Below are 12,802 nucleotides of genomic sequence, written 5' to 3'. Positions count from 1 at the left end.
ATTTTGTACACACGGAAATATAAAAACAAGCATGTAGCTTGACATCTCTCTTTTTGTTTTCTAATTCATAACACACTAAATCAAGTGGCTAAATTACACAAGTGGTGGACTGAAGATTAACGGTCAATTTTCATTAGTGTCAAGGGTTATTCAACTTTTATCCATACTTTATTTGGTAAGGGTCGGACTAAGTTTAAGTTCATTTGTTACTAGCAAAACTTTTGATAAGCTTATTTTCCTTCCCAATTCCTCACTGACCTATTAAACAAGCCTAGTGATATAATCTCCGTGACGTGAACTACTGGTTAATCGTGATATTTGCTTGCAATGTAAACACCTGCTTCTAAGTCTCATTATAAAAGCTTAAAAAAGGAAAAGTGGGTATAATTGCATAACAAATCACGCGTAACCTGACAATTAATAGCGAAAGTAGAGCTTTGTCATGGCGAAGAAAATTAATTATAACTACTGATTTGTTATATTGTTTCACTTTATATGACATATTAAAGTGAAGAGCATTTAGTAGCAGATGAATACTTTGTCATTGAATTCAGATTTTGGAATGTTTTTATCATTTGCTTTTCAGTATTGTTATTATAATTATTTTACGAGGTGGTTATATTTCAGATTTATAGGATATTTTAAAATTAACAGGACAAAAAACACCGATATGTATTTTAAGACCGAGTACACGGTTGCACTAAACAAATATGTCAGTAATAATAATAATAATAGGTGCATGACATTTGCCAATAAAGCGATGTAGCAAACATGAGCATCTACATAAATGTCATTGTGTACAAGATCATTTAGTCCGTTTTTCCTTGTGTTTCTGCTACTGACTGGTTTACGTTTATTTCTTGTTTAGTTATTGGAACATGTGTGTGTATGTGTGGGGGGGTGGGGGAATTTTCAAAAAACAATATATGTTACTAAGTAGGCAAATCTTTCTCAGTGTTTCCGAGAGGTCAATGGGTTAATATGATGTTGGAGGGTTGCAAATGCCTAAAACCCGCCTATGTTATGTAAAAACCTAACCTGGTTCTTCAGAACTGTGTCCTACATTTTTGTATGACCGACATCATAATGACGTCATTAGTCTAATATATAATGTTGGGGCTGCAATCATTGAAGTTAATCCACATAGTGAGAATTTTAAAGGGGCTGTTGTTTTTATTCTTGAGAGCATAACCCAAGCCATGGTAAATAGTTGTCATATAGGATAGTACATCCTTTCAGGTAGAACCGTATCTAGCCAATTTCTCACAATCAGACTTCAAGTGGTCTTCAAGGTAAGTTTTTAACGTGAATAGTGATAACATGTCGTACATGATATTTTGTTGCAAACTGCGTAATTCTATTGATCAAAACTGACGAAGCTTTCTACCTATCTATCTATCTATCTATCTATCTGTGGAACAAAACTCACATGAGCAATAACAGTCGATTATGGAAAGACCTGCTTGTTGAAGGTGCGGTTTGATAAATAATGCATGAAAATTAAAATTCTTGAAAAATATTGAAACTTTAAAATATCCCTACATATTTTATATGATATGCAAATTATGATATCAACGATGCATTGTCTAAAATACACCTATCAATATGTCACAGAAACCGACGCGAATGTACGTGTTAGAATGGAGTGGCATTTGTGGGACATAGGACTGCAACAGTCAAATAAAGCATTTATCTAATCATTTTTGTACAAAATATAAAACAGGACTTTTATGAATGTTTGACATGGAGGACAACATCTGCTTGTGAAACGCCTATGGAAGGAAAAAGAGCAATATGCTATGGTATTCGTTCCGGATCTGGAATTAAGTATGACTTTGCATTCACCGAGTAAACGCCGTAGCAGTCGTATGGATTTTTCTTTTTCATTTCTCTTTCAAACGTATTTAAGAGGTCTGTGAGGGATTATTATATAAATATTCTGCCGCATCTCTCTCTCTCTCTCTCTCTCTCTCTCTCTCTCCATATGTATGCAAATTACATACAACAATTAATTGTGCATTGTCAGTTTGTTTATACACACGTTACATCGATTATATCCACCTGATAGCATCGATTTCATTTTCGCTCAACAACAAATCCGATATTCTACAGCGATTTTCTTGACTTTAACAGAATCACGATGGAGGTAAGTACTGATCAAAGGAAATATAAACAGTAACTGCAACGATGCAACGACACTAGTCTGTTCTAGGCAAGCTGGAAGGTTGCACACCACGGGACACGAGTCCGGCACGCTAATTTCTCACAACTGCTCTAATGCGAATATTTAGTAAACCACGAATTATTGCTGCACTTTATATTGATATATCTCTTATTTCAAAACTAAGGTCAAGGTCAGGTGTAATCAGCGTAGCTGCAAGCTGTAAAATAGATATTTACTGGAACTAAGTTCCAATGCATTGTAAGAGGCACCGACCTATTAATATAAATGTGGTTTTCGTGTTTACATAAACATTTACGTCTAGAAATAACTCTTCTCAAAGTGATTGTTTTAGAAAGATCCCTATCCAAGTATAATTATCAGCGGAAATCTTCTAGCGTGAGATTCATAAAGCGGTTTATTTCGTTTAGAAACAAGACGAATGTCAGTAAATATGTTTTGTTAAAGATCCACGGAGACTAATTTCATCCTGTTTGATCGATGGAAGTTGTGGTTGTTAACTATTTGATTACATATCACAGAACAAGTGTGCTAAGACTCGTTTTTCAGTCTCACAGTTTTAAGATGCAAATGCCTGAATTACTTACTTTAATAGCATGTAAGATTGGTGACTTTCACAAATTTTGTTGAAATAGGTTTAAAATGAGGTATTCACGACGATGAAAGAACGAAAACAAGGCCAGAATTAGACTTAAACAATTGGAAAGTTTTCTTCCATTGACAGTATCGTAGATGTCACTCCAAGAAATGAAGATAAATATTAAAGATGCTTTGATATGGTGAAAGCAGTATAGATAGTAAAGAAAAAATATTTACTTCACATGCATGTGATGACGTACACTTTTAAATAAACAAAAAACAAGAAATAGATACCCGACTGATTCTATGTCAGGCCTTACCTAATTGAGTTTATATTGTTTCAGGTCTACATGCCAAGCATGATGACAACAATATAGACGGTCTGACTAAGTTGTATATATGCTATGTCAGACCTTACCCAGAAGTGTGATGACATATAAATGGACGGTCTGACTAACTGATCTATATTTTATGCAAGGCCTAACCCCCAAGCATGATGACATGAATAGACGACCACAGTAATCGATCTATATTCTATACCTGGCCTTACCCTCTATCATGATGACATGAATAGACGGCCACAGTAATCGATCTATGTTCTATACCAGGCCTTACCCCCCCCCCCCCAGCATGATGACATGAATAGACGATCCCAGTAATCGATCTTCATTCTATACCACGCCTTACCCTCAAGCATGATGACATTTAATTAGCCTCACTAAATGATTTATTTTTATGCCAGGCCTTATCCCGAAGGATGATGACATGTAAATAGATATCCTAACTAATTGATCCATGACCTGTGCCAGGCCTTACCTACAGCCATAATGACGGCCTGATTAAATGGTCAATATTCTATGCGAGTCCTTATTTCGAAGTTTGATGACGTACAAATGGACGGTCTGGGTACTTGATCTATATTCTATGCAAGGCCTTACCCCAAACCATGATGATATACATAGACGGCCTCACAAATCGAATGCTATTATATGCCAAGCCTTACCGCCAATCATGATGACATAATAAAAAGACGGCACGGCTAATTTAATATATATATATATATATATATATATATATATATATATATATATATATATATTATCAGGCCTTACCCCAAAGCGTGAAGACATAAAATTGATCCAATTGATCTATGGTCTATTTCAGGTTTTGTCCCGAAGTATGATGACATATACGTTACTCTGTGTAATACTTCTTCAGTTTCGTTCTATTCAAACCCAAGATGAGAATAACTATGCGGAATATGATCCGTACGCTACTATGAACAATAGCGTTCGAGATATATCTGAGGAGAAGGATAAATTTACGGCAGGAAACACTAGATGTAGGGCGGATCACAAGTGCGGGAAACATGGTTATGAGTACAGCTGGTGCTATACAGACTACGGTTGGGAGTATTGCTGTGAAGGACAATGCATCAAAGCTGGAACCGATGAATTCCCGACCATGACGTGTTATTCTGGAAGTGTATCCGCATATTGTGGTAGTTCCGGTGACACAGCTGCCGATGGAACAAAGTGTCTTTCGTCACATCCATGTGGTACTCATGGTGGAACAAGAACGGGTTACTATTGGTGCTACGATGAACATAAAAATAAGAAATATTGTTGTAGTCCACGTGATACATGCTCTGCTAAAGGCTCATCAAAACATTGGTGCAGTGTCAGAATTCTTTCCGGGGATAATTGGTCATATTGTACACCTAAGGAACAGAAGCGAGACGTTCAATACTAAATCTTTACTTTCTCTTTGTATGTGATATCAAATACAAGTATACTCACCAAGTAGATGCATCCTTTACTTCATTACACATGTACATATATATGGTATAACTATCTAAATGATACAATTATCCGATTAGCAGTGACCTTGACTTTTAAAACCAAACGTAAGTGGCTGGAGCTGGGTTGTAGTTTAACTTACACTCCTGGTTGAAGGCATTTTGCTTTTCTTTTCAAGAATTCTTTCTAAGAATTGAATCGAATAGAAAATTAATGGCGCATTTCCAATTAAAACACTTAGAGAATCAAAGAAAGACAAGTATTTATAATACAAAAAATGTCATTTTTATATCTTCATGTCTTTTCGTATCTGCATTTCATTTTTTTATTTCTCGATGCAAGCTTATATCTGATAGTATGAAATTTGTTGTATTTTCCACTCGATGCAGCTTATCCATATTGATCAATAAATGTGTAAACTAAAACAAGATGTGTGTAGTATTTCTCTGCAACGGATGAAAACATACAAGCATTATATAACTTTGCTGTCGCAAATAAACAGTTGTACGAAGGAAGTCAAGTATACGATGAAAAATATCATGTATACCGTCTCGAATCATATCATGTTATGGTCAAAGATTACAGAAAAGCATGTATAAAGTGGTTCATATATGCCTGTATGTATGTATGTATGTATGTATGTATGTATGTATGTATGTATGTATGTTCAAATCTTATCGTTGATATAACGTTGGTGAGCTTGGGAAGATATATATAATGAATGCTTTTCCGATGCAAGCCAACTTATCTACCAACAATATCTACAGCCTACCAGATCTTTCCCCGAGCATATCACAAAGAAAGTCCAAGAAACTTTTTTGTTCGTATCAATAAATGTTCTCCGATTTACATACTTTAAAAAACAAAGCTAGTGAAGTAAAGGAGTACTGGAAAAGGAAAGAAATCGGTAGAAAAAATACCAACGGTAGGAAAAATATCAATGGTAAGAGAAATATCAATGGTAGGAAAGGTGAGTAAAATATCACCGTAAAAAACATAGTCGTCGATACTATCAAATAAAAGACAATATTTTTAAATGGTATGAGAAGAAAAAATAACTAAGGCAATCTTGTCCATATTGGAACATAACAGAACAAGTATTGTCTATCAGTCGTTTCACTCTGCCTCTGACTGTCTGTCTGTCTGTCTGTCTCTCTCTCTCTCTCTCTTTAAGGACAAAACCTATAATACAAGTTACATGGGTCATGAATACACATTTACTCATGTTAAATATAAATTGTTGTTTTCAAATTTAACACTCATTTCTGTAACCAAAGTCTATTCAATCCTGATTATTGAATACTCTGCACGTAAACTGTCACCAAGAAACTTTCAGACGAAAATTATCTATTGCTACGGAATTTTACAATGGTGGCCATGCACTAAACTTGGGTGATAATAAGAGCGCGTCGAGTGAAATCGTCACAATCGAAATTAGTGCACATTTGTTCATCACTGTACGTAACTTTCATTGTGAAATCACAGCGCGATATTCAATCCGGATTGTTTTGGATCACACCTTTAGGTTCATTTCGTCCTAAAATGTCTACGTACATTTATTTTTCCGTATGTACCTCTCCGGGCGTCTAAATAATGACATTCCAAAGGAATATGGATGTATACGAATCTAAATCAAGTGAATACTTGCCACTTAAAGTATCTAGTATCAAATACTAAAAGATGACACGCATTACTGAAATAGTAGGTGTTTAATGGCTACATGACCCGTGTGACTTGTACTATACGACAAGGTGACTAGATGTGTAATTAATGGAGCTCATGGTCTTATTAGTGTCTTTATCCCCATGACCGGCTCGCTTTTTCACTACAAAGTACAATGAACAGGTGTCATTCCAAAAGACATTGCAAGTGATAATTAGTCATTCATTCCTTATTTATATCTTCCTTTCTGAGATTAATAACTTAGAGAAAATTGGTACAGACACGAGAATGACAAGGACAAGCCGTATATATATATATATATATATATATATATATATATATATATATATATATATATATATATATATATGTATATATAATCACAAACTCGTGTATACAATCACATATAGAAATTACATATTCACACATATATAAGTAGGAATACATTTTGTATGTGGAATTCTGGTGGCGTTGTCTACCACTAAAATGAATCATGGCTATATTCTCTGACTCAACATAGACTATGGAATGTATAAATCAATTATCAAATTTGAGAGCTAGAAGAGATATTACATCAAAATTATTGTGCAGCTATGTAATCAAAGCTGTGTAGTCAAGTTATCCGTGAGGTAACACGGCGGGATACTTTTGAGTTACTTCATTTATTCGTCGTTGTTTCGTTAGTTAAACATAAAACATTATAAGCTAGCAAACTTTCCTACTAGTCACAAAATTGATTTAGGTTGGCTTCCTGCAGAAAGTACAGCAGCTAACATCATACAATTTCTGTAGACTTCGGGGTAATTCAGTTCACATGTGTATGTGAATTTCCTTCCTTGCAAGTGCTGAACAAATTCTTTGTCAGATATATTATGAAGATATGCACCAAGTACAATATCAAAATTGTTGATAATATGCTACCAAAGCATTTGTTTCTCAGTCTCACAGTTTTAAGATGCAAATGCCTGAATTACTTAGTTTAATAGCATGTAAGATTGGACAAACATATGAATGATGGAGTAACCGGTAGTGCTAAACTTCACAACATGCCTAGTTTTAGTGCGTACTTTACGCACTTCTCCCTCCGTGTTAGCTTCGCAAGGTCCAAACACGTGATGTACTTTTCAGGACACTGTTTCCTGAGTCATGCTTAATCTCGGTCAGAAACTCGTTGAACAACGCTGAATCGCTCTTGGGTCACTGGGCAGTTCTTGGTTTTATCTTAGTAATATTTAATCGCCCTAATGTGTGGTCACCCAAAGTGCTGCCACATTAGGAGCTGAATTCTAACACAGTCCTATCAACTGTTTAATTACCATCCCAAAGATAGACTATAGTCTTAGCCAGCATCCACGTATGGCAGATCTAGGGAAAGATTTTTTCCTGCGGTCTACAAAGTAGAATAGCCCGATCATTGCTGGGTGTCCAAGTACCATATTCCAAATCGAATGCCGCCCTGCACGAGTAAAGGAGATGCAAAAAAATAAAAAAACATCCCCCACGTCGCAACGAATACAAAGTGCTGCCTGCAGTAGAGATCCTCACCACTCAGCATTACACAAATCTTAAGCGCTCACGGGAAAACCGCTAAGCATTCGAAATGGCATCGACTGCAGCATGAAGTCCAATCTCGACGAGCTGTTATCGAGAAAAAGCCACCCAAAATTGATCTACTAGCCCATCAACGACAATGTGAGACGATTATGACCCCGATGCACTGAAAAAGCGTAGGAAGATGTTGAAAAAGAATTTATTTACGATCATTCAAATGTTCTTCGGCACGGAGTCGATCAAAATGTCATTCTAAATCCTCCTGTAGAGACAGAACTAAGAAAAAACACTGCCATCAGACTTGGAGTAGCCATCAATGCTCATCTGGTCAAGGAACGCAAGAGCATGGACGTCTGGATCAGAGCCATTTTGTTCACCGTGTATCGCAGTGACGATTTTAGTTACATAATCGATGCCGCCTGGTTGCTTTGAACATTATCAAAAGTCAGGATCGGCATGGATCTTTGCCGGAGTCAAATCTATCTCGTTTCAAACATCGGAATTCACACCGCTACGTGAAAGTAATTACGTGTTTGTTTTCGATGATAAGAAGGTCAGCGATAATCACTTCGTGTTCTATCCCATGCTGACCTCCTAAATGTACTCGGTTTACTTTATTATCAAAACAATTTTGAGCATATTAAAGACTTCAACCGGTTATGCCGATCTCAGCACACCCAGCATAAGCATTACGTCTGTTTTTTCTATCGTTGCCCTCAACGCTTTCGTCAAAAGCAGCAATTACATAATCACGTCTCTTCAGGATACTATCAAGATTTAAAAACCGAATAGATGCCACGCGAGGAAAAATTACAGTTCGAACACAACTACACAAAATACACACAACACTTTCTTATCGACTTTGACTCGGACGCCATCCTGGAGAAAGTGCAAAGACCGTTTCCTAATCCGTACCATTCTTTTACTCGCGTGGAACGCAAACACATACCCATCGCGATTGGCTATAAAACCTGCTGTTCTCTCGATTAGAATTTGTCCTCACCCTATCGTTTGTCCTCACCCTATCGTCAGCATTGCGGTGAGGATTGCATTCCATGGTACTTTGAGCAAGAAAACGCATCCAAGAGAAACGAAAAAATCCAGCCAAGAAAATTCCACTCACACCACCACACTTGCACAGCACAAAGCAGCACAGCAATGTCACATCGGGGAAGAGTACTTTCCATATCATGATGAAAAGTCAGAAACAATTGCTATGTCACTGGACGCTATCACGGAGCCGCTAATGATCACTATAATATACGCCTCAAAGAACCAGACTTCCTTCTAGTCATCGAACATAATCGACGAGGATGCTATGGATATTTTATCGTAGTAGCAGTATGTTATGCACGTGAGAATATCAGACGCATGTGCCTACATCATTACCAAAGAGATCCCCCCGGTATTTCTTAGTCTTTCCTGGAACGCTCTCTTCAAACAATCCGGAGTGACCCAAGAATTCTTCACCGATCCAGACATGTTCACTTTAACAGAAAAGATGGTGCGAGGTGGCATCTCCTTCATTAGCAGAAAACCCTCCACACCTTCGCCAACCATGAATACATGTACAACTACGATCCCACTCAACCTTCCACCTACATCCTCCACATTAACAATAACAATCTGTTTGTCTTGGCCATGTTACAACAGTGTCCCATAGGAGATTTTCACATTTATCACCGGAAAACAGTTTCTTGAGGAAACACAAGCGGGATACCACGAATACTGGGGCTATTTTTTTGAAGTCAGTGTTGAGTATCCACAATATTTTCACGACGCTAATAAGGATTATCCCTTTCGAGCTGAATCCATACTTGTCACCCACTCAATGTTCTCTCCACAACAATTCCAACAAAGCATCAATTCGGACTCAGAGATCCCAAGTTAAAAAACTGATATCTAATCTCAACAAAAAGCCCACTTCAAAATGCATCATCGACTGCTCGAGCAAGCTTTCTAACACGAAGTAGTTCTTGGCCAAGTTCATTTTGCGCTCAAGTTTAAAAAGATCACCGTCGATGAAACCCTATACTGACTTCAACACGACATCACGAGCCGGAGCAACCAACACCTTCGAACAAGACTTCTTCAAACTCGTAAACAATAGTCTTCGCGAAAACCAGGGAAACCATTCGACATCACAAGAAAAACGAAATCGTCAATGACGTTCGACGACGAGATAAACGCGTGGCCTACTATGCATTTCTCCACATGAAAATATTCGACAAAGAACTCGTCGTCATGGAATCTAGAAAAACCATTCTCATGCTCGACAAACCCATCATAGTCGGAGCAGCGTTTCTCGAGCTCTCCAAAATGCTCATGCTAGACTTTCATTATAACTTTATCGAACACACTTAAGGATACAAAGCAACTTTACTCATGACCGATACAGACTAACTCGTCTATCAAATTCACACCGACGACGTCTACGTGGATCTGTATCAACACAGGCACATCATCGATCTTAGCAATTATCCCAAAATGCAGTTCCTTAAACTGCGATGACAATAAAAAAAGTACTCGGAAAATTCATAGATGAAACTAAGGGCATACATATCAAGGAATACATCGGATTTGGAGCTAAAAGTGCTTCATCACTCTTGACAATGGTACTCTCGTGAAAAAAGCCAAACGAGTAAAAATTGCAGTCACTGGTTAAATAGCCACACACCAACATTGCACGCAAGAACAACACGGACATATCCAGTACTATTCCATGAGAACTTTCCGATCACAGCAGCAAAAGATGTTCAACATCATACTCATTCACATGAAAGGACCATTCCCCTTTGATGATAAACGTTACTCCACCGATGTCATTCACACATTAGCTAATGTACACAAGAACACACGATACTACAAAACAATATCCCGAAAGAAAAGGAACTAGGAGAAAATCAAAGCATACATGGATTACCAAATGGCTTAGAACTTCCATCACTCAGTGGTATAGATCCGCGGGGGACTTTTCTGTCTACTCTTTTTTTACGTGTTGATCTACCGGTCAGAACCACCATTTCCTACACGACATATATGCTCGTTCTGTACATCATCTATCCCCGATACTTTACATAGCTTAAAAGTATACTAGTGCACTCACACGACTTTCCTTTACATTATAAATTTAACCTTCACGAAGCGATTTGTATAGGTACTATGTCATATACCTCATCATTAATGAAAATAATGACTACAGAACATGGATATTTTTATCGTTGGAGACAAAACGCTCCTACCTTATTAGTAGTGAATGGGGCCACCCTAGCCTCAATGGGAATTAGCATTACAGAGACCCCTGGGCCACTCTAGCCTCAATGGAAAATTAACATGGAGAAAAATCGTGGGCCACTCTAGCCTCAAGGGGAATTTAAAATGGGAAATAGTCTTGGGCTACTCTAGCCTCAAGGGGAATTGAACATGGAGAAAAAACCCTGGGCCACTCTAGCCTCAAGGGGAATTGAACATGGGATTTTTTTTTTTTAATTTTTTTTAAATTTAAATTTAAATTTAAATTTTAAAAAGGGGTAGGCAATGGAATAAAGTCATTCTCTTTTCGAGAAATATGGCTGGCCCTGAAAAGGGCCTTTGGGTTTATGTTAATGTATCCATTAACATAAAGGGCACCGCATTGGTCTTCTTCTTGTCCTTAGGCTGCGTTTCACTGTAGGACCGTAAATCAGGACTCTTTTGAGGCATCCTTGTCTTTCTACGTAGATCCTACGTATCCACAGACTGGTGTTTGTCCTGTGGACAACGGTCCACTTGGATCGGACATACATGGGTATGTCCGTCCGGAACATCATGGAAGACACAAGCGTAGAAGATTGCACATCGGTCCACATCTTGAAGCGACGAGAACAAGTGAATCAATGCACTGAACTGCGCTTATTTATAGGTAGAGGTAGGATTGAAACGGATTGAGTTCATTCACCAATCCAAACACGCGTTACAAAATTCAGTCAGCCCGCATCCAATCCGAAGAGATTTGTCTGTGACGTCAGTTGGTCTATATAGATTCGCTAGCGCTTGTGAGCAGTCAATCTATGCGACAGTGATTCAACATGACGGAAATTCAGAAAACGATCCATTGGGGTGCACCAGCAGGGGAGACCGCCCAAGGGAACCCGGACTTACTTTCAGAAGAGGTACATTGGGATTTTGTGGATTTTCTTACTTCGCAAGAATTTGTTCCGGAACCTTCGTCTCATTCTTCATTACCGCAAGTGGAGAATTTTAGACAGAGACAGAAAGAAGAATTGGAGAAATTTATGCAACGACAAAAGGAAGCGGAACAAGCTTTTCTCCTACAGCAACAGCAACAGCAACAAGAAGAGGTAAAAAAAAAAACAACAGCAACAACAGCAAGAAGAAGTAGGAGCAAAGAAACAAGAGGGTGAAAATCAAACGGCTACGGTACTGTTGGACATTTTAGCGGAGTTAAGAAGTCTGAAACAAATGTATCAGACTTCTTTATCACGACCGAAGAGAATACGACCTTCCCGAGCTAAACACGCCAACCCTGTGACTAAACCTATCGTACCACCCTTAGTGATTTCAACCCAATCATCAGAAGTAGGCCTTGGCCGTGGCAAAGGCTTAAGGCAGTTAAAGTTGATTCGTTAAACTCACTCCTACACCATAAAGAAAAAAGGCCCTTTTCAGGGCCACCCACATTTCTCGAAAAGAAATACAATTTCAATTTGCCAATAACTCAAAAATAAACCCCACCCATTTTACCCTTATAGTACGTGTCTGTGTATGAGTGCGTGAGTGTAGCTTCTTATTTTAAAATCAAAACTCAAAGACACTTACCTTATATCATTAATGTATTCTTTTCTCCATAGTTACAATCCAATTCACAATTCACAACAGAACACTTTAATTAAAAGTTCATTGACTTCTTCTTTCTCCTTGTTTAGTCTCTCTGTTTTGTGAATTTCTTCACCGTTTTTTCCTCATTTTCTTCCCTTCTTCTTTTCTTCTCCTGTTCCTTTGCCTCTTTTAAATAGAATTGTCTTCTTTC

At 37.8% G+C, this 12,802-nt stretch overlaps 1 long non-coding RNA gene across 1 annotated transcript; it reads left to right on the top strand.

Moving 5' to 3' along the window:
* Positions 1-944: 944 nt before the first annotated feature.
* Positions 945-4,988, top strand: LOC149774708 (uncharacterized). Its single transcript, XR_016416725.1, has 2 exons — positions 945-1,292; positions 3,926-4,988. It is a non-coding gene; the product is annotated as an uncharacterized LOC149774708 (long non-coding RNA).
* Positions 4,989-12,802: the final 7,814 nt, after the last annotated feature.

Source organism: Sinohyriopsis cumingii, unplaced genomic scaffold, assembly GCF_028554795.1.
Source record: "Sinohyriopsis cumingii isolate HCF-2022 unplaced genomic scaffold, ASM2855479v2 utg000160l, whole genome shotgun sequence".
Taxonomy (NCBI): Eukaryota; Metazoa; Mollusca; class Bivalvia; order Unionida; family Unionidae; genus Sinohyriopsis; species Sinohyriopsis cumingii.
This window is presented reverse-complemented; position numbering and strand designations above follow the sequence as displayed.